Source organism: Ochotona curzoniae, unplaced genomic scaffold (assembly GCF_017591425.1).
Source record: "Ochotona curzoniae isolate NIBS_2020 unplaced genomic scaffold, NIBS_Ocur_1.0 scaffold_1037, whole genome shotgun sequence".
NCBI lineage: Eukaryota > Metazoa > Chordata > Mammalia > Lagomorpha > Ochotonidae > Ochotona > Ochotona curzoniae.
Window position 1 is genome coordinate 2,207,974 of NW_024467083.1, and position 23,084 is coordinate 2,231,057.

At 41.6% G+C, this 23,084-nt stretch overlaps 1 protein-coding gene across 2 annotated transcripts in view; it reads left to right on the top strand.

The window, feature by feature from the left end:
• Nucleotides 1-2,626: 2,626 nt before the first annotated feature.
• Nucleotides 2,627-23,084, top strand: part of LRRC8B (leucine rich repeat containing 8 VRAC subunit B) — a 43,289-nt gene continuing 22,831 nt past the window's right edge. The window contains exons 1-2 of one of the 2 annotated variants that reach the window (XM_040999200.1): nt 2,627-2,998; nt 19,530-19,584. The gene's annotated coding sequence lies outside the window, so the exon portion shown is untranslated. The remainder of the gene's footprint in view (nt 2,999-19,529; nt 19,585-23,084) is intronic. The other variant, XM_040999198.1, reaches the window with a different exon arrangement.

The window sequence follows — 23,084 nt, forward strand, 5'->3', positions numbered from 1 at the left end:
CTAACATGATTTCCACCCAAACTCATCACTTGCCAATGGATGCTGCCCCTTAGCCCTGCTGGCTGACACTCATTCTGGCTCTTCTATCAGTGAACATGGCAGCCTAGCCCAGCCTGGACCACTCCTAAGCTCAGTCCACATGCCAGCCAACAGATGCTATAGCCCTGCCCAACTTTTCCTAGTGCCAGCTCTCACAGTCATCAGTGGAAGCAGCAGCCCAACAGGGGAGTCCCCAAGGATCTCCTACTAGGCCTGCTGCCAGACTTAGGTTTTGAGTATTCCAGCATGTGCTGCAACCCAGTCTAGCATGGCCTGTTCCGAGTCAGCATTTGCTGAAAGGTGCTGTATCCTGGCTCAGCCCAGCCCATCCTCAATCCCAGTTCTTGCTGGCCTATGCAACAATCTTGCCTAGCCTAGCCCACCTTAACCGCCGGTCCTCATATGAAATAGCAAGTTTTGCAGCCTAACCTGGCCTGGCCTTCCTCCAACCCTGGCTCTTACACCCACCAGCAGGATCTTCAACCTAGCAGGGAAGTTCCCCAAGTTTCCCTGCTGGGCCCATTCCCAGAACCAAATCTCACGAGTGCCAGTAGATTCTGTAATGCAACCTGACAATGCTGCCCCCTAGTCCCAGCACTCATCAGCAGATACTACAGCCTAGCCCAACTGGCCAACACCTGTTCTGACTCTTGCCAGTGGGTGCTACAGCCTAGTCCAGTCTGAGCTGCACCCAGATCCAGCTCACGTGCATGCTGATGGATGCTACAGCCTTGCCCAGCCTATTCTACTCCCAGATCCAGCTCTCATACTCACCCGTCTGAGCTGCAGCCTAGCAGGGAAGTTTCCCAAGTTCTGCTATCAGGCCTGTTCCCAGCCTTGCATCTTGCCTGTGCCAACAGGTGCTTCAGTCCAACCTGACATGGTCTGACTCCAGTCTCAAACCTCACAAATCAGTGTTACAGCATGGCCCAGCCCAGCCCAGTGTGACCAACACCCTGTCTTAGTTCTTGTGTGTGCCAGTGAATGCTGTGGTTTGGCCCAGCCTCAAGACTCAGCCCATACATGTGACAATGAGTGCTGCAGCCCTGCCTGGCCTGGCCCACCCCCAGCCCCAGCTCTCATGTTCCCCAGTGGGAGGTACAGCCTAGCAGATGAGTTCCCCAAGTTCTCTTGCCAGGCTGGCTCCCAGAACTGGTTCTCACAGAAGCCAGTGAGTATTATGGTTCTGCATGGCATGGTTGGCACTCAGTCCTGGCCTTTGCATGTGCTTGCAGGTGTTGTAGTCTGGCCCAGCTTAACCTCCTCTCAGCTTCAGTTCTCACAACTGTCAGTCCTGTGGTCTAGCCTCTCTCAGGCTGTCACCACCACCAGCTCTCACACAAACTGGTGAGGGTGGCAGTCTCACAGAGGCAAGCCCACAAGTCACCTGCAGAATCTGCCCCCAAATGTGCTTCTCTCACACTCCAGTGGGTGCTGCAGCCCAGCCTGACATGGTCACTCCCTGCTCCGACACTGGTGGGCAGGTACTGCTGCATAACCTAGGCAGGCATGCCCCCAGCTCCAGCTTTTCTGTGTACTGACAGACAGCAATGTCACTTAGCCCAGCCCAGGTTTCCCACATGGGCAGGTGCAGACTCGGACATATCCTCTGGTTTCCCCTCTAGACTACCCTGTCTCTGCCCCCATGTTACCTGCGAGTACAGTGGCCCTGCCTGGGGAAGCCCCTAGGAGTCACTCCTCACCTACCAAACATGCGCTCAATGCCCCCAACAGGTCCCCAGATGCCCTTCTCTAGGCAATCTGCAGCCCCATTCCCTTCCCCCAGCACACAACATGCCTGGGTGTTGGGTGGCCCACCCTTGCCTGGCAACCCCCACCCCACTCTAGCAGCACTCAGAGTTTAATGCATATCTTTGAAAAATAGAATAGGCAGGTATGGTGGGACACTTTCGGTGTTAACCAGGCTGCTTCTCTTAGAGCACTATAACACTTGCCTAGGTACAAGGCAACCAAAGCAGTTACCTACAGCTGGCTAACTGAAGCAAAATTAAAACTATGTCCTTACATATTTTGTTAAAGAGTTTGTAGTTCGTGATTAGGAAGGCAGTGAGTTTACCTCTAGCTGGACAGCCAAATCGAAGGTGTCCAAATAGGTTTTTTGTGTTTATATACATTAGAATATACACACTATATGACTGAACTTCATTATCTTTATAAGAAACTTATCCCATCACTCAATTAGAACCTTCAGAAAGAATGGTAATTAATTACTTTTTATATGTGATATGGACTGAGACTATACTTAATCTATTATTTTAAACAGTTTTTCCCAAATTACCAAGTACAGAGCTTTAAGCCCAACATTTGCAAAAAAAAAAATAGCAACTCCACTCCTCTCCCTGGAGCTCCAGTTTGTATTTCTGACTGACTGCTAAATCTTGCCACTTTGATGACTCAGAAATACTACAAATTCACCGTTTTTTAAGGATTTATTTTATTTTTTGTGGGAAATCATCCTCGAGTCTCTGCCTGCTACCTAGTGGGCGTGGCCTACAGCTTGTTTGCCATGATCTAGGGTGTAACTTTCAACCTTGTATATAGAATGAGACCTCTGATATGATTGGAAGGTCAACAGGATTAGGTGTGCCTTTCATCCAATCACAGTGTCATTATTGAGTGAAGGGACTACCTGAAAACGCCCTCTTGCCCTCCCTTTCCCTAGACCTTTATAAACCTGGAACTTGGACTGAATAGAGGGACATTCCTCTCCAGCTTGTCTCTGGAGCTTCTTGCAACCGAAGGGCACCGTCTGCCTCACCCTCTGTGAACTCGGGGCCCTGCTGGCAGGACTGAACCCTGAGAACTGGTGCCACAACAGGGACCTGAATAGTTCAAGACCTGAAAATTCGAGACTTCGAGATTTGAAGACTTCAGGACTTCAGAACAGGGACTGCCTGGTCCTGTGCTTCTGATGCACTGCCGCCTCCCTCCAGGGCAGGTAATCCCCTGAGCATGGTCCCTGTGTGTCTGTATTCTTCACCCTCTGTCTACTGCTAAGGTAGGACAATGAAGATAGCAATGTTATTTCTGGTTTGTGTGCTGTCGGGGGTTCCAGGAGAAGTGAGGCCTAGCAGTAGTGGAATGTGGGTAGAATGTGAATGTCGGCAGCTTGTAAATGTGTCCAGGTTATTTGTTGCATGTCTCTTAGGATAACTTAATGTTGTTGAGGAAGTTGGGACATAGGTTTTCAGCTTAACAGATGGAGTTGGAGATGACCATTTGTTCCTCTTGGGTTATGATTGATTGGATTGCCATATGGACCCAGATTTTCACCCCAGATTTCTGCCCGGTTTAGGGCTCTCACCCCGGTTTGTGGGCCCCAGATTGTACTCTGAGATTTTCTCCCTTTGGTTTGGTTTCTGTGTAAGAGGATATTTGCTTTCTATTGGAGCTATTGGCATGCCAGTGCTCTTATTTTCTTAACTGCGTCTCACAGTGGTCATGGGCCAAATAAGCTCAAGTGACCCTGATTCTTCATTCTCACTCACCTCCCTGTTTCTGCCCCAGTGTATTCCTCTTGTCTCACCATTCCGGCTTCATTCCTTTAAATCTATTCATTCAAACCAGCCTGTAATCTTAAAAGCCCTAGAAGCCTCAATACCCCATTTGCATTGTCATTCTCCTCTGGTAGTGAAAAGTATCTTTGCTTGGTGGCATTTGCTGCCTCCTTGCTCTTCATTCTGGACCTGGTTACTCTTACCCTTGCTCAGCTGGAGATACTGTGCTGCAGCTCCTGCATATCTCTAAAGGCGGAGATGCTCCCCCTGCCTGTGATGCATTCTCCATTCCCTGCACCAAGCATTTACCCGAGAGTGGTGACTTTGGATGGTTGCAAGAACACAGTATTTGTTGTTAAAATTATGGGATCAAATTCTTGTTCATTGGTCCTGTGTCATTGACAATTTATTTTTCACTCTCTGATCTAGTGTCCTTATGTTAAAGTCGTATTAATCATGCATGATTTAAGTTACCATATCAAAAGAGAATGCCCTATATATTTATGTCAACATTTTTCCAATGTTTAGAGTTGTTCAACTATGCTATTTAATCCTTGATCATTGGTTTTCCTGTTCTATATTCATTTCCCAACCCCCTGTATTTTTTATTATTTTAAAGGTAGATATAAACTGATGTATACATTCTTGTCCTATCCAACCCATCCGTAACATATTCTCAATAAATTCTCTCTGTCAAGAGAATCCGCTGAATGCAGCCAACCATAAAGTATCAGCTTACTACTTGAAATGTGGTATTTGGCAAAGTAAGTGAGGGAGTGGCAGGAAGAAAGAGGGTGCTCAGAGAAAAGGGGACTGACATGGGTGGGGCCTGCCTCAACACTGACTTCTCTTGCTGAATTCGACCCCTAAGTGGGCTCTTCAGGCTGTGAACACAGTGGCAACACAATTGGCCTACTTTCTGAGGTGTGACACTATTCTTGGCACAGAGTATGCCCTCACGTGCATATTAGTTTTACTAACCTTTGATTTTCTTGTCATACATATGTTTGTATACAATGAGGCATGCAAATGTGTTTTCCATCACTGATTATGTTTATTTTTTGTCCTGTCCACCACCTTTAAATTTGTGTTCTGATACTAGCAGCAGTGTGTCTGCCTGTTGAGTGTCACTCACATTTGCTTTGTGTTTGTGCAGTGCCATAGGTCACCTTCTTATTTATTTAGCTGGTAAGGAGGTGTTTCTTTAAAGTACTGTATTTAATGTAACACTAAATGTGTTCGAATCCTGCTTCAGATTAAAAATAATAAAATACGTAATCAGTAAATCACTCATCAGTTGCTTGAAAGTTTTTTTTTTTTTTTTTAGATTTACTTATTTTTATTGGAAAGGCGATTTGACAGACAGAGGAACGACAGAGAAAGATCTTCCATCCATTGATTTACAAAATGGCTGCAACAGCTGGAGCTGAACTGATTGAAAGCAAGGAGCATTTTCTGGGTCTCCCATGTGGGTCCCATTTTCCAATGGTTTTTCAAGACATAAGTAGGGAGCTGGATGGAAAGTGGAGCAGCCAAATTAGGGCATGAAACTAGCACCTATGTGGGATGCTGGCACTTGCAAGAGGAAAATTAGCCAATTGAGCAGTTGCGCTGGGCTCTTGAGTATCTTCTATGTCCTGTCCCACACTCAGACTCCTAGAAACAAGGGCATTGATAATGGAGCCAAGAATTGACAGTTCCACTTAATATCCCTCTTAGAAGAAAAACTAAACAGTCACAAGATTTTTTGAGAATAGTATCGCTAATCATTTGATTTTTAATAAGCACTTTTGATATGGGTCACTAATCTTGGTTTAAAAAGAACTGAAGTGCCAAGTATAATGGCTCAGTTGGCTAATTCTACTCTTTCTAGCACCAGGTTCTCATATGGGCACTGGTTTATGTCCCAGTTGCTCTACTTTCCTTCCAGCTCCCAGTTTGTGGCCTGGGAAAGCAAAGGAGGATGGCCCAATGCCTTGGGATCCTGCACCAGTGTGGGAGACCTGATTGAGGCTCCTAGGTCCTGGCTTTAGATCAGCTCAGCTTCAGCCATTGTAGCCATTTCAGGAGTGAACCAGCAGATGGAAGATCTTTCTCTGTCTCTGTGGATCTGCCTTGCCATTAAAAATAAATCTTTAAAAAAGAAAAAGAAGAAAGTGATAATAGCTAATCAAGTAGTTCCTATTTTTAGAGAATTTTTCTTTCACAGACATATACAAAATGTGACAGTTACCTCAGCCAAACTATGAGGAAAAAGCAGATTTACCTGTTAACCTAAGAAACAAAAGATATACTTTTTCCCAGGCAAGTCATAAAAGACTGTAATTGTTTTGTGTCAGATCGATTTCACTAGTATGAACTGATAGCCAGGCCCCGCACTCTGTTGGCTAGGCAGGTTGGATGAGTGGTCTTGTTTCAGATGAGCCTGGCTGGCCACAGGAAATCACATTTGCATAGATGGTTGGGGGAATTGCCAAGCAATGCAATGAAGATCCATTCCTTTGCAGTTCCTCTTATTGCTTTGTTTATAATAATCTTTCCAAGGGAATGGGCTTTTACATGAAATCTTAGTAGTGCCTCCACTAATTCCAAATGTCTTCTTTCATTTTTATTTGGCTTTCACAATGTAATCTCATACTTGGTTTCACTTCCTGGTTTGTCCCCATAAGCTTTGGTTTGTCCCCATAAGCCGGTTGCTGGCAATGTTTAAATAAAGTGTTTGTGAGAGAAGGATTTTGTTACATAATGCATGAAAGTATTTTGGTTTGATTTGGACTTAATTCATGTAATAAGTTTTATAGAAATAAAATCCCTAGAAACTAAACTGGTAAATTTTAAAAAAAACCTTTTTTGGCACTGAAAGTAATTAAGTCACCTTATGAAATCAAATCATCTCTAGGACAGAACTCTTTGATTACTTAACCAGTTATGAAACAAATTGAACATTACTTTATAATTAGTGTAATTTTAATTTGACTTTAAGCAGAGGTTCAGTTTATAGTAACGCCTCTTGATGTTTTCAATGGTTAAGGGTCCGTATTTTCCCAAGTTGACGGTTTGCTTGTAAGTCTGTTCAACATGCCCAGTGATATAACTGGCAGCCTTTTGTGTATGTTTTAAGTGAATGTTCTTTGCGTGTTTCACAGAATTGTATAAAATATTTGACTATTTAATCCTACCAGAGTATTCACATATCATACAGTCCAAAAAAACACTGATCAAATTCATTTCTCTTTTGGAAAAGTCAGTTATGACTTTCAGGAAAAGCCTGCTTCCTCAAAATCGAATTTGCTTGTCCAGTTGCATCATTTCACTAACTAATCATAAAGTTTAAATTTTTAAGACTAACTATTTTCTACTTGGAATTTTGAAGCTCATTTGTGTTGTACTTCTGAAGATAATCAGATACATATACTCCAGTAGAAAATTAGGCTTCCTGCTCTCAAACTACTTCCAGTGCTTCCAGATTATTCCCTAACATATGAAAGTATGTCCCTAAATGCATTTTCCCTTCATTCCCTTATTTGGTTACCATGACTGCCTACTTCATCAATGATCAAGTCTTCTCATTAAAATTACTTGACTGTTCATTCAAAAAGTTAAATTTTCACCTACAAAACAATAAGTTCTTAAGTGCCTGTTGTGTTCACAACCTAAGTTATGTCTTGAAAAATACTATCCTGACACTTGAGACTTTATTTGCTATTTTACCTTTATCTATTTCCCCTATCTTTGCCGTCATTTCTGTCTCAAATATTATACTCCATACTTGTGTGCTCACAAGCTCCCACTTCACCTAGGCCCTTTTGATTTCTCCATCCCTCTCCATTAATTAGTATATGCTCTATTGTTAAACTGTCTCTCCCGTACAAATCCTGTGTACCTTTCTTGCTCCAACTCCTAACTCCTATGCAATAACTAGTTCATTTGTTTACTCTTCTGGTCATACCTTTTTAATCTATTCTGGATTGGGTCAGTCTTTGCCATCCTTGTTTTCTTTATGATCTGGGACAGTGCTTCATACCTAATAGGATTCTGCTTATGAGGATTGAGTCTGCCTGGTGCCAGAATGGATACAGTTTGTAATGTTCCTCTTAACACTTCTCCTAAGTGCCCACCTCTAACTTTGGCAAGTTAGTGAGACATGGGTTCTCTTCATTTTTCCCTTTGTTCAACTACAGTGACTAAGTTATTGCCTTCCTCAAATGGAGAAAACTCTGCAGTGAAAACAGATGGTGTTGTCAAATATAAATAGGAAAATATTTCTTGTGTTGGGGGTGAGGGGGAGAAAAGGGAGGCAGGAAAAAACATGCCATCCACTTTCCTGGCACAGTTTTTCCATCCTTCAAATTTGGTTGCTAAGAAATAACCATAGATTCATCTTCTGTGCTTAATGGAGAAACTTAGGTCACTGACAGAGGCTGTGGCTGTTGTGCTGCTGCATTGGTCACTGGGCCCTGACAAATTCCCCACCCTACTTTACAAGTAATGTGTCAGTCTTCCAGATATGGAATATGGCTTCTGTCTCCTGGAAAGTCCTCATAGTTCCCATAGAAACAGTTTCTCCCCATTTGCAAATACCAAGAGAAGTTGCAGAATCCTGCTGAATTTTGACTGCAGACACTAGCAGTCCTTGTGCTTGCATGTCAGCATTCTGCCTGATTCTTGTTAGTTATTTGTGGGTTCTTTTAGAAGCCTCTTAACTCTAGCTTTGGTGTACCCACAGCTGCCTCAAGTGACTCCCAGTGCCATACTGAATGAAGTCTGTCTTCCCTCCTAGCAGGTATGTGTGAGAATGTTATTTAGGATTCAGATGCTTTTGCAAGTTGCATGGGATTTGGGAGATGTGAGTTGATGGAAGATTATGAGAAGTTGTTACATGTTGCTTTTGCAAGTTGCATGGGATTTGGGAGATGTGAGTTGATGGAAGATTATGAGAAGTTGTTACATGTTACTCATGCAAAGGGTGGGTGGTATCTCATTTTTACTTTTATCTGCTTAATTAATGTTCAGTAACAGCTGCTATTAGCCAAGTGCTTGGATACGATGATGAGTGTAATACATGTAAATCAGAGCTCAGATCAGAGTGGTATTGCTGCCACTCTGAATAAGAGCTGGCCATCCTGTGAGACTATTCTTATGAACTCTATGATATGGGAGATATTATTGGAGATACATATACGATAATTGTCACTGTTGAGTCACAGAGAGCTCTCCCAGATCCTTGACAATTCCTGCAAGGATCACCTGTTGTTATTCATGTGAGCCCTTTCAGCCACAACCAAGTGCTAATAAGAGACCTTTTGGTGGGCTCCTTGCTAAAACAGTCAAAATCATGTGATGCAAGCTCTAGCACTTTCGGTCTTGTCTTCCCCTTCCCCATCCTTCTCTCCCAACCAAAACCTCTCAGAAGAGGAGAAAAAAGGAGGGGAGCCGGAGGTTTTCAGTCATCCTTGCTCAATGATGCATTTAATAATGCTTATATAATGAAAGCTTTGTTAAAAACATTCAAACAGGGCCCAGCGTGATAGCTTAGTGATTAAAGTCCTCACCTTGCACATGCCAGGATCCCATATGGGTGCCGGTTCTAATCCCGGCAGCCCCGCTTCCCATCCAGCTTCCCTGCTTGTGGCCTGGGAAAGCAGTCCAGGACAGCCCAAAGCCTTGGGACCCTGCACCCATATAGGAGACTCGAAGAGCTCCTGGCTTCTGGCTTCAAATTGGCCAAGTTCCAGCTGTTGCAGCCGTTTGGGGAGTTAACCATCAGACAGAAGATCTTCCTTTCTGTCTCTCCTCATCTCTGTATATCTGCCTTTGAAATTAAAAAAAAATCAAGGGTTAAAAAAAACATTTAAACAGCAGGGCTTCTGGTAGCGTCCTCAGTGTTGACTGTATCAAGGTTCTGTGAGGGTGGTACACTTGGAGAGGAAAGGCATTCCCCCACTCCCTCAAACCCCCAACCTTAAGCATCCCTTCAGTGTGGCTTCTCCCATGATTTGTGCTTTAAATGAAACTGGTAATTGGAGCAAGTGTCATGGTGTAGCAAGTTAAGGTACTACCTGCCAACACTCACAATCCCATATGATTATTAGTTTATTGTAACTACTCTGCTTCCTACCCAGTTCCCTGCTGTTGGGGCTGGGAGAGCAACAAAAGATAGCCCAAGTGCTTGGGTCTCTGCCATCCCCTCAGAGGGAATTCTGGGCTCCTAGATTTAATTTAAGAAGTGAATTAGCATCTGGAAGATCTGTTTATATCTTTTTTTGTCCCTCCCTTTATGTAACCTAGCCTTTCAAATGAATAAAAATAAAGAATAGAAAAACCACCGCTAATAACTAGATGAATCACTCCAATGAATTAATCAACTTGGTGGAGAGTGGGAGGTTATGGAAGCCAGCTGATTTGTTTTTAGTTCAGATTAACTTAGATGCTTAGGGCCTGTGCTGGCATTTAAAATGCAGTAAAAGTGTTGCACAGGCTGAGGAGCTGAGTCCGTGAGCCTGTGAAGGCTCCACTAACTGGGCAGGTGGTATCAATTGAACTGAGAAGCAGGACACCCAGCTGATGGCAGAGAAAGTGGTGTCGCAAAACAGACATCTCATTGTGTTTACCCCAAATGTAAACCAAAATGTGTTCCTGCTCTAGGTTAGACGCAAATAGCAACCAGCGGCTTTGACTACCAGAGGCCATGAGCAAAAGCACAAATCTAAAGTACTGGTTCCATACTAGGGTGAAAGGACCTTTTACCTAAAGCCTAAGGGAAAGGAGAACCGGCTTGGTCAAAACTGACCTGTTTGTCTCTTGCTACTCTTGTCCAAAAATTCTGTTCCCACACCTTATTTTCAAAAAAGAGCTATAAGAGATAAGCAGTATTGGCTGTCCCCAATGCTTTGACAGCCTCCCATCTTGGGCTTGGCAGATGGGTGTGACTGTACTGCTTTAGTCCCATGTGCCAGAGACATGGTTGCTTTTTTAGTTTTACTTTATACTTTTTTTCCCCAAATCCCTAATTGACAGATCATAAGTGACCTATTATCCATATTATAGGCTTTTATCCATATAATAGGCTCATTGAGTTGAGGGAGTGGTGCAGGTGACTCTGCAGGGTCCCTTAGCACAATATTCATGAGGCCATAAACCTTCCTTAGAAATAGCACCTTGATATTGGACCTATCTCAAGAAGTTTCTTTATAAGAACCCCAATCCCCAGTCAATAAATTACTACCACCTGTATATAGCCCCTAGATTGGAGCCCATGTTGCCATCATCATAATTCTTAAAACAATATTGTATCGTTGGATTGGCACAATGGCTCAATGGCTAAAATCCTCACCTTGTAAGCACCAGGACCCCATATGGGTGCCAGTTCATATCCTGACTACTCTACTTCCCATCCAGCTCCCTGCTTATGGTGTGGGAAAGCAGTAGATTATGAACCAAAATCTTGGGACCCTGCACTCACATGGGAGACCCAGAAGAAACTCTTGGATCCTGGCTCTGGATTGTCTCAGTGCCAGCCGTTGTGGCCATTTGGGGAATGAGTCAGTAGATGGAACATCTTTCTCTCTGTCTCTTCTCTCCATAAATCTGATCTGCCTTTCCAGTAAAAATAAATAAATCTTTAAAAAATATGATATCACCAATTGAGGAAGATTCACAAGCTCCATGCACTTTTTCACAAGCTGAGCACAGAAATTTCAGTCCCGACTTCAGTCTACAAGATACTTCACACGTGCTACTCTTTGAGACCAGTGACTAAGTGGTAGCTCCAACTGTCTCTAAGCTTTCCAGTAAGCACCTAGTTTTTCTTCCACCCTGTTGGTAATTTGCCTGATGCTCATCAAGTGAGCAAGCTAGTTTTGGGATGAGTTCTATAGTAATTCTTCTTATTATTTTTGCAGTAGCAGTTTTATTAGCATTCTGTGCTTGGGTCACATGATTCTATCTAGGGCCCTTTGCCTCTGCGTCTTTTTGAAGAATTCCTTTTGAATTAAATATTTTGGTTTATCAATGATCTTGCAACACTTGGAATCAAGTGGGGTAAATAAAGCTTACTTCCTGAGTTGGTTTGTTTCAGTTTAAAATGCCTCAAGACCAAAGACATCCTGTCTTCAAATCACTTTATCATCAAAAAAATAAGGCTTTGTGTGAGCTCCCTGTTATTCACCAGTTTGGTGCTTTTACAGTATTTTCTTAATATTTGTATTACCATTAGTATCAGTTCTCAGGCCCATATGAATGTGTGAAAGATCTGGGGAGTTGGATACCTGTAGTCCATGTAAAGTGATACTGAAGGCAGGCATGAGACTCAGCACAGTGCATATTTTCTGCACTGTCACAATGGAAAACCAACCCTTACTTATTTCAGCAATGTGGGGAGTGGAAAAGCAAGGTGAGACTGAAGCCAGTTAGCAGCAAAGCCTCTGGGGCTTGGGAACAAAAGTGATGAACATTAGCCAGAGTGGAGCAGTTTGCATTTACTAACTACAACATTTACAAGGTAGCAGATCAAGAAGTGGAGCAATCTGTCCATAACAGCAGGGACTGCTGCTGACCCAGAGGAAAAAGAAAATTTCTGTAAAGACTGGCAGTGTCTGTGAACATAGGCACTGGTGACATATTGGTAGAAACAGAGGCAGAGGTCTGGTTCTCTCAGTCATTAACTTTCATCTCCTGTGGCTTACTACCTTATCCACTCATGCTTTAGATGGGCTTTTCCACCCCGTGTAATCACAAAGAAACTGATGACAGTGCTTCAAATATGAATTTGCTAATGTGCAGACCTATTGACTTAATTTATTTATTCAATGTAGGCAGTAGTGTCTGCTATCACCAGGACCCAGGATATGGCTGCTGTCTGAGCCACTTCCTTGTATGCACACACATGATCTCTGCTCTGTAATCCGTCCTCCTGCTCCTCTTCCTCTTCCTTGGTCTCCTCTGCTCTGTTTACATACCCTGTTAGGCTGCCTCTGATTTTTTTTAAGTGTGCTGATATCTCAGTAAAGGAAGATTAACAAAAGACTCACACACTTTTTGGATCTATCCAAGCTTATTACTGAACTTTGCACAAGCATGGGTACTTAGTGGTTATTTATGGAAAAATCTGGGTTTTTTTTAAAGATTTATTTTTATTTTTTTTTTTTTATTGGAAAGGCGGATATACAGAGAGGAGAGACAGAGAGGAAGATCTTCCGTCCAATGATTCACTCCCCAAGTGAGCATAATGGCCCATGCTATGCCGATCCAAAGCCAGGAGCCTCTTCTGGGTCTCCCGCGTGGGTGCAGGGTCCCAAAGCTTTGGGCCATCCTCGACTGCTTTCCCAGGCCACAAGCAGGGAGCTGGAAGGGAAGTGGGGCTGCCAGGATAGAACCAGCACCCATATGGGATCCCAGGCATGCAAGGCGAGGACCTTAACCACTGTGCCGTGGCGCCGGGCCCCTGGAAAAATCTGTTATGCTCATACTTTGATACGCTAGTATCTTAACTTCATACGATTTTTTATACAGTGATAAAGACCTTAGCCTTTTCTAGCAGAATTTCAGGAATCCTATCATCTGTCAAAAAATTCTAATTCAAGATAAGACAAATTGATAACTTATTTATGGTATTATTTAATACTTAGTATCCTAAATGTCATGAGGAAATCAAATTTCACACATTCAAATCACATTTTTGTGTGTTGGTATGCTTTTTTCATGCATGGAGGCCTACTGTATTTATGTAATTATGTTCATTTTCAGTTGGTGAAAACAATGTCCTATTTTACATTGTATGGCAAAACAAAACATAAATGTACTGTTTTAATAATTTCTAGTACATGATTCTATGGATTAAGTACACTTATCTGTTAGGTAATCATAATTATGTGTTGTAAGACACAACCTCTTGCTTGGGTGACTAGATGTATCTTACTTGTGTGCAGCATGAGTCTTGACAGGGAGCAGACATTGCATCAAAAAGAGGAGGTAACATCATGTCATTCATGAAACATTGCTTTATACTGTCTTGTTTTGGCTTCATAATTGTTGTCTTTTCTTATAATAAATGAGAAAAGTTACATGTATAGTTCATGATAATTGGCATATCTGACATGGAAATCACTGAGCTGGAAAACCAAAGTCCCTAGTAGGAAGTCTGACTTCTGTTTATGAGATAATATGTTAAAGCCAGCCTTTGAAGGATTAATTTTTAGATGAAGCTGCGCTTCTGTTATTAAATTACCAATTTTGAGTGTGGGCTTTGTACCTGCTGCTAAGCCTCTGATTTACAGCTACTTTATTTAATTCATAAAGCAATTCCACTAGATAGAAACCATTATTAGCACTGTTTTCCTTATGGGAAAGTCACTGCTTAGATAGCTTATCCCTAAGCAGCTGGTCAGTGAAGAAGTCAGAACTCCATTTCAGCCATTGTGTCCTCCTGAAAATCCTTTCATCAATTTCTGAAATATCCACCCTTTTGAGTTTTAGGATAAAATCGAATCTAACAAAGTAACATTGAAAGCATGTGCACTCCTTTTTTAAGAAACTCAAAAAGAAGGTCATACTTGGGTGATTTGGTGTTTATTTTAACCACATGTTTACAGATATGTATGTCAAAGGAAAAATGTCATGTAAAACATGATTTAAAAGCAGATTATGTTATTCTCCCCAAATTATGGGCCCACTTCAATGAAGGAACCCACCAGAAGGAGTTGTCACACATGTAATTTATTTGTGTCAAATGAGGAGACTGCGAGGAATCATTTCCAAAGGCGTGGCTCTTAAAGCAGGAGAAGCAAGTATGTAACAAGGGAGTGAGTACAAGTCCATGCAGATGCCATTCACAGACATGCTCTAACATAAATTGCATGCTATGGGAATAAGGCTTATGATTTTTCTGGGAGCAGAGATCATAGTATGAAATGAAACCAAGAATGTCCTCTGTGCACTTCTTTACCCATCTGTGCAAGTAGGCATTGCTCTTGTGGTGGGGTCTGGACCTGTCCAGAGTAGCTAGTGCTTGTATCTGCCTAGAATGTGACTGAAAGCCTGAAAAACAAACTGGAGAATATCAGGTGCATTTGAATTAAAAATAAATTAAATTAAAAATAAATCTTGAATTAAAAATAAATTAAAAATAAATAAATCACAGTGGGGCCCGGTGGTGTGGCCTAGCGGCTAAAGTCCTCGCCTTGAACACCCCGGGATCCCATATGGACGCCGGTTCTAATCCCGGCAGCTCCACTTCCCATCCAGCTCCCTGCTTGTGGCCTGGGAGGGCAGTGGAGGATGGCCCAAAGCCTCGGGATCCTGCACCCACTTGGGAGACCCAGAAGTTCCTGGATCCTGGCCCCGGCCGTTGCGCTCACTTGGGGAGTGAATCATCAGACGGAAGATTTTCCTCTCTGTCTCTTCTCCTCTCTGTATATCTGACTTTCCAATAAATAAATAAATCTTTAGAAAAATTAAATTAAATTAAATTAAATAAATCACAGTGAAAACTTTGGAGCTGCCCAATGACCTTATCTGATAGCAGTTAAACTTGAGCTATTCATCCTGTTAATAAATTGTGAGTGAATGTTTCCCTGTAGGAAATTGTGCAAGTAGCATGTGTCCTTGCTTGTCTGTCTGACATGTCAATCATAATTACCTAATCGGCAGGCTGGCTGCAAGAAGCACTTTTGATTTTGTTTCACTAGATAGAACATTGAGCAATGAAATGGGAAAACAATCTAGATTGCATTTTTTAAATTATCTCATTTTCTCTAAAAGATACATTTCAGATTTGGAAAAGATATATTTTACACTTTATATGAAACTCTATTTTATATAACTCTGTGAAGAGGCTGTGTAGCAGATGGCTCTTTGAGCTGGTGTGAATTCTGGGTTTGCTAGTGAGCCTAAATGAGGTTCTTAGTTTCCCAAATCCTCATCTTTCTCACCTTCAGAGTGCACAATAAATGCTGGCCTTCCCCCTTTCCTGTTCAACTGGTAATTATTGAGAATCTCTTTTGTATGTGAGATTCTTTCTTGCACACTCAGAACTCAAAGGGCAAGGCAAGAATGCATCGAACTAGATACCTGCAGTTCAGTTTAATAACATTGTAATGGAACTGTGTTTGCTAAATGCTAATGAAGTATGTAATAACTGTTGGGGGGGCAGTTGGATAGCAGTGTTCATTTTAAATGATTTATGTTTAATGGCTATTTAATACTTTGTGAACACGAAGTCCTTGCATTTTGTGATCAGAATTTACCTTGAGGTAAATACTAGGTTGATTTGCAATGCATGGTAGTTTGATTTCTGTCCTTGTATTAAGAGCGTGTTAGAGCAGTTCAGCATTCATAGCGATCACTATCAGCAGTTATTAGTTTCAAGAGACTGAAGCTGTCCAAAGACATGCAAGACTGTGAGCTTGATACGGCTCACAGGTTCATGGGATTGTAATATGTGCTGACACAGAATATTGTTTGAGCGATAATTTGATAATTCCATGATCCTGGCATTATTTGTGCTACAAATAATGGCATGCACATGTGCAAAACTATAATTTGATGTTAAGGTCGTTTCAGAATGTCGTGACATTTATCCAGTGTCCCATCATGATTCGGAATGACATACAGTCATCATAACACAATCAGTCCCACTGAATTTGACAGCAGTCCTCTATTTGTGAGACATCATGTCTGGGAGGTACATTGGCAAATATGACTTTTCCTTATCTCTTCCTGAAAGGTGAAAGCTTAGCCTCTGCTTCTCTGTGCCTCCCATGGGGTGACAAAAATGCCCAAAGTCTGTCCTCTCTTTTTGTGCCACCCTTCAAGACCCAACATTCACATATAACCAGCTGACTCCCGGAGGCTCCCGAAAGCCAGACCTCTAGACCCTCGATTGCTACCTGAGGGGTGAACCTTGTGGCTCTCTCATTAATGATTTACTAACTATTCATGGTGCAAACAGGAATAAGACTGAGCTAATCTCTTGTTAACTCTGGGCAGGCGAAAGATTTTATGTCAAGGGCTGCTTCAGACTGTTACTCTTTAAGTATACATTTATAGCATGTTTAAGAAAAGCCAAGTACTATATGGGAAAAGAGAGGCAAATAGTCCCTCTAGTTCTTGCTCCAGTGGGTTTCAAAGATCTCAGCTGATTAGAAGGAAATAGTCAGATCCCTTAATCTGCTGCCAACATGTTTTATTCTCTCCTTATCCAGCTCTGGAAAGAGATACTCTGATAGATCCTTGGAATATAGATAAGATACCGGGCCCAGTCATCAAGGAACTTGATGCATTACCTGATATACACCATAAGCCAGTGTTAGATTATCTGTGCATGTTATACCAAAAAATTTTTTAAAGATTTTATTTTTTTTTTATTGGAAAGTCAGAAATACAGAGAGGAAGATCTTCTGTCCGATGATTCACTTCCCAAGTGAGCGCAACGAACAGAGCTGAGCCAATCCGAAGCCAGGAGCCAGGAACTTCTAGATCTCCTATACGGGTGCAGGGTCCCAAGGCTTTGGGCCTATCTCGACTGCTTTCCCAGGCCACAAGCAGGGAGCTGGATGGGAAGTGGGGCTGCCGGGATTAGAATCAGTGCCCATATAGGATCCTGGTGCATTCAAGGTGAGGACTTTGGTTGCTTGGCCACCACACTGGGCCACAGAAATACTTTTAAACATTCTATTGAAATACTGCAAAGTTTAAATTGTGGCTTAAGGTTCTCCCCCCAAAAAACTTTATCAGTTTATGACTGTTAATGCTAAACAAGATGTAACTGCATAGAAACTTTGATGTTAAGTTTGTACTCAGCTGTTATATATAATGGATGTTAATGTTAAAAAAAAATACCTCATAGGGCTTGGAGTGGCAAGATTGGCAGCAATTTATAACTGGTGAACTATCAAAACCACTTGAACAAGAACCTTGGAGCATACCCTACATGCGGGACCTGGGGAGGGTGGGAACTTGGGTGGGCCTTCTCCCTTAATACCCCCCTTTAAACATGAAGGAAACAATATGGAAATAATAGTCTTACCCACTTTCCTATAGCCCTTGAACCTTTTTACCCCAATTAACTATTTAAAGATTGTCAAAAATATAATAATAAAAAAGGTTAAAAAAAAATACCTATCTGTGTCCTCTGCTCTGCTCTGCTCTGCCCTCCTCCCTACCCTTCTCTTCCTGTCTTGTTCTCTCCTCTCCTCTCTCTTCCCCTGCTTTTCTCTCCTTCCCTTCCCTGCCCTCTTTCCATCTCCTCTCTTTTCCTCTCCACTAAATAAGCCAAACACATTTGCAGATTAAAGAGCAGAGAATTCAGGCTGTGGCTGGTGGTTAGGATGGCTCATGATGCTGGTTAATTCCCAGTGCCCCCAGAGTAGCCCAGATGATGAAATGAAATGTCCTTCTTTTAGGTCTATCCATTATTCAAAGTTTTAAATTTTTCAAATTGATGAAATAAGAGACTTTGATTTTATATGACATAAAACCTTCAATTTATGGGATTGTACAAAGCAGAGTGTAATTGTACAGCATTTTTTCCATAACTGATCTGCAAAATGAGTTCTCAGTACTCTACTAGACCCACATGGCTTCTTGCTGGACCTTACCTCTTAGGTTTTCATTTAGTTATCACTAAAGGGTAAGTATACCCAGATGGAAAACCCGGGTCGGTTTATAACATTGTGCGGTAGTTCTTTGTTTTATAAAGGAGTGTGCTAAATCAGTTTCCACACCCTCTACCAACCAGGAAGAAAGAACAGTATCCAGACCTGTCCTATTTCACAGCAGAGAGCCTTGGAACCTTTTGTTTCTCTATCAGAGAGCTGATTGCTCTTGTTTCTAGTTTTGAGCCCTTTGGGAGTATTTCCTAATGTGCCTCTCACTTGGAGTCTTATGAAAGGAGCTCTTATTTGAGTAAGAAGAGAACTCTGTGACATTACTGCTATCTCCAAATCTTCCAGAATACATTTTTAAAAGATAGTCTTGTTAAGATTCAATTTTCTGGCGTCATGTCACTGAGCAAAGAATTTTTTTGAGACTAGGAGAGCTAGCTTGGCACACTCATTAGCGTGGTAAGCTGGGAGCAGCAGCACCGCCAGCCTCAGCAGCTGGGTCTGTCAGAATGGCTGGAACCGTCTTTGTCCTCTCCTGCCTCGTGCTGGCGGTTTCTTCTATTCTGAGAAGCACTGTTGTTGAGTGTCTGCGCCCTTTGAGCTTCCAGCTTGGTACTCTTGTGTAATCTGCTGAAGAAGAGGAAAAGCAGATAACTTGTGCTACAGTGTCTAAAATTAGTTTGAATGTTCTGAATAAAGAAACTAGCTACATGTTGATATTTCTTTATGTGATAGCAATGATTTCACCCTGAGATAAGCTGTCATTATAAGTGCAGCTCTCACTTAGTTCTACGTTTGTGTCTTGTTAGCAATATCTTCCTCAGGTTTCTGTAAATGTTAAATGAGAAAAAGTAAAAGAATGCCTTAGTAGGTGTACTGGAAATGTTCAACCCTGTGCAAAGAAATATAAAATAAAACAACAGTAAGATCCTTTTTCACATACAGAATTCACAAAGGTATTTTTCTTAAGTATGGATTCCTAAGCCTGATGAGGTGCTATTTTTGTTGTTTGTAGGAAAGAAAATAGGTTAGTATAGAAAAGGTTAGTATAACCTTTTGGAAAATAATTTGGTGTTATAAGTCAGATACCTTGATTTATTTGTACTCTTTGACCAGGAAATCTCATTTGGAAGTCTATGCAAAAAAAAAGAAAAGCCACATGAACAGAGTACAGAGACGTTTGCAGTATTGTTAGCAACTTTTCTTGAAAAAGAAACCCATGTTTATTAGAATGCTTTGTGTGACCTTGTCTTGTATACATTTCATAAAGTTATTTTATATATTGGAAATTGTACAACTACATAAGTAAATAAATTGTCTTATAGTCCTGCAACACATAAAATATGTCAATATGTTAATAATTTCTTTTCAGGAATTTCTCAAGTTGAAGTTAATTGCAGAGTTGCCAGCTGACCAGCATTCATAAGGTAAGAGTAATATCCCTAATTGTGAACACATGGTACAGATAATTACAATTAAGTTGGTAGCTTGGGGCCAGTAAATACTGAGTACTGAAAGAGATGACTGTGCTTAACAGATGTTTTGAGTAAAACCTAATGTTTTGAAACCAGTTAAACACAAATTTATATCTGTAGACACTTTAGTAAAATGTCATCTTCCTGCCTTTTGTGGGTTTTCTATATAGGAAAATGTGTATCTATGTTTCATGTTGGTCATCTTTAACATTAAAAAAATCCAAGGAATAAATGTGTCTGAGGTATTGAGTCCATGTTTATATTGTTTTTGTTTAAGGCAACATTTTTACTAAATAGGATCAGTTTGCTAAGTCTCTAAGAAAAAGATGGCCACATTTTCCTTAAATCAACAATTTAGAAATAAACAAGTCCTTCACATCCTTATTATTTTGTAACTGGAAGGTTAATCATAAGTTAGATCTGCAGCCGGGCTTTGGACTTTGATGTGATGAGTGATGGATTTGTATTAAACAGTCCAGTTGTTACACATACTCCGTCTGTGAGGTGTCAGCCATTTCTGTACATGTGTTCCAGGTCAATCAGTGGTGAGGACAGTGGCTCATCAGGAAGCCCTTTTAACAGAGGCAGGGGAAGATCCTTTGAGTTCTTGGATATATCCATATTTCCATGCTAATTTATTGAGTTGACAATTTTTTTAAGGCAAAAGTGTTTTTATTTTTTTAAAAATTTGTCATGCTGCAGCTCTGTGGGCTCAGGGATTTCCCCTTCCACCCCCTCCCTCCCTCCTCCTCGCTACTATTTTCCTCCATATTATTACAATAGGATAGTCTTTCGGTAACACTCACCATCCATTATTCTACTATGTAGACACTGAATGAACTCCCAATGAAATTGTTAACTATTTTTTGACAATAGAATGCTAGGCTCTCTACCATTGTCCATGCCCACAAAGACGGACATACTACTGTTTTTGAAGAACTATACTATAGTAATAATATAGAGTAACTCAGTGGCGTTGGGGTGTAGGGGAGGGAGTTTCAAAGGGTGGGGGAAAGGGAAGTCCTAGGGCCTATGCAACTGTATCATAAAATGATAATAACAACAATAAGTGGGCCTGGTATGGCAGCATAGTGGCTAAAGAGCTTGCCTTGCAAGCACCAGGATCCCGTATGGGCACTGGTTCTAATCCTGGCAGCTCTACTTGCCATCCAGCTCCTTGCTGGAGGCCTGGGACAGCAGTGGAGGACAGCCCGCAAGGGAGACCCAGAAGAAGCTTCCGTCGGCTCAGCTTCCAGTTGGGGAGTGAATCAGCAGATGGAAGATCTTCCCCTCTGTCTCCTTTGTCTCTGTATATCTAACTTTCCAATAAAAATAAATAAATCTTTTAAAAATAATAACAGTATTAAGTATAAAAAACTGTAACAGAAATAAGTATTCTATAGTATATTTGAAACTTTGCATTTATTTTATTAAAATGGCCTGTTATGAGGCCAGGTTGCCAGAATCAATACTGATAACTTAAAAAAACAAAACAAAACAAAACAAAAAACCCTGACAACTCACTAATCCTTTTCAAGTTAGGATCTTTGTGGGATGACATGGTGTAGTAGGCCAGACCTCAACCTTGAGGGGCCATTGTGTTGGCGCATCAGGCTCATCTTGCTCCCATGTGGGAGACCTAGAAGAAGCTCCTGGCTCCCAGCTTCAAATCAGCACTACTCTGGCTTTTTGCAGCCATTTGGGGAATGAGCCAGTTGATGGAAGACTTTCTCCCTGTCTCTTCTCTATTTCTGTAAAATCTGCCTTTTAGATGAAAGTAAATAAAGCTTCAAAATGCAACCTTTGTATGTAAACCCATGTTCTTTTATGTCATAATCCTAGAGAAAACATTTGCAGTCCTCTCAACTTTAGTTTTCTTATTATAAGGAGTAGACACTGGTTTCTATAGTGATTCCACAAATAAAATTGTGAATGTTATTCTGCCTTTGTGAAAGGAAGGTCGCCTGTGGAAGCAGATGGAATGATGATGTCTGCTACTCTCTTCTCATTTGAATGAGAGCCTGTATGACACAAAAGAGACTGTACTGGTGTGGATTTGCCTTGCTTTATTTTGGTTTGCTATTGTGGGGGTAGAATAGCCAGTAAAATACTTTTATAATCAACAAAAGGTAGAGAAGAAGGATCAGAAGTTGCCTTATGTTTATATTTTGTCTCCAAGAATTTCAAACCCCTGGCAGCTTATAGTTTGGTGGTAGTGTTATAGTAATATGGTTTAGTAGAAATCCTAAGAATTGAATTGTTCTGGCATAAAAGGACAGTTACTATCTAAACCAAATATATAATGTATTATAGAACCTCCAGAAAAAAAAGGAAAAGGTGACACAATACTCATTAGAGGTCAGAAAAATTTAGATACAGCTTGAATTTTTAGATTTGGTTCATCATTTTCATTTGCTAAGAAACTTGTAATTTGCTTATTTTTTGCATTTGCTTTATTTCAATTCAGTAACTTTCTCTTGAGGTTTTAGATGTCTGGAATGATTTCTCTGACATTTAACTATGATTGGTTCACAAACCCATGACCACTGTGCATCTGTGGGTCAGCAGCTTCTGAGTGGCTGGTATCTCCAGCCTTTCTTAATTTGCATCATCTGATCACAGTGTGAGACTCTCCTTTTAAACCCACATTGCTATGCTCCACAAGCACCATGCTGCTTCTGCTTTTGTGTGCTTGAAACATGCCTTCATTGGCAGGTGACACTGGGCTGAAACATACCACTCCAGCACCAAGGCATGCCACGTGCCACTGTGCAGTGTGGGGCTCCAGGTTGCCCAGGGAAGCGGGCCAGGCTGGACTAGGCTGTAGCACCCACAGGTGAGAACAGGTATGGGTCAGTAGGCTAGGCCACAGCACCTGCCAGTGAGTACTAGGACAGGGAGCAGGCCATGTCAGGCTGGGCCACAGCACCTGCTTGCCAGTTGGAGCTTTGGGACTGGAAGTTGATCTCGAGATAAAAATCAAGATGGGGTAAACTGTAAGACATGACACAAAAACTGCACAAAGATTTTAGGCAGTGCCTCCCTGATCGACTGACTCAGCTAGATGGAAGGGCTTCCAAGAAATTCAAGCATCCTTGTCCTGATTTAGATATATGATGCTAGACTGCAAGCTTGAATTTCATGCTATAATGAGGTGATATTTGGGAGTGGCTTAAGAGGCAGTTTAATGTGTTTTCCATGTAGGGGAAAGATAAGTCCCTCGTGGCCAGAAAATAGATGGCAGTGGGTTAAGCAAGGCTACAAATCCTTTGCTACTCCTACTATTCAGTGGTAGAATCTGCCTTCTCTCTCATTGAATCTAGTCTGTCCCTGTGGCTCCTTTAACCCATGGATTTTGAGTGGATATGGCACTGTGTGTCTTCAAGAACAATGTCTTCAAAGAGGTACATCTTACAATTTTGTATTGATAATCACCATCGTGGAACCCAGCC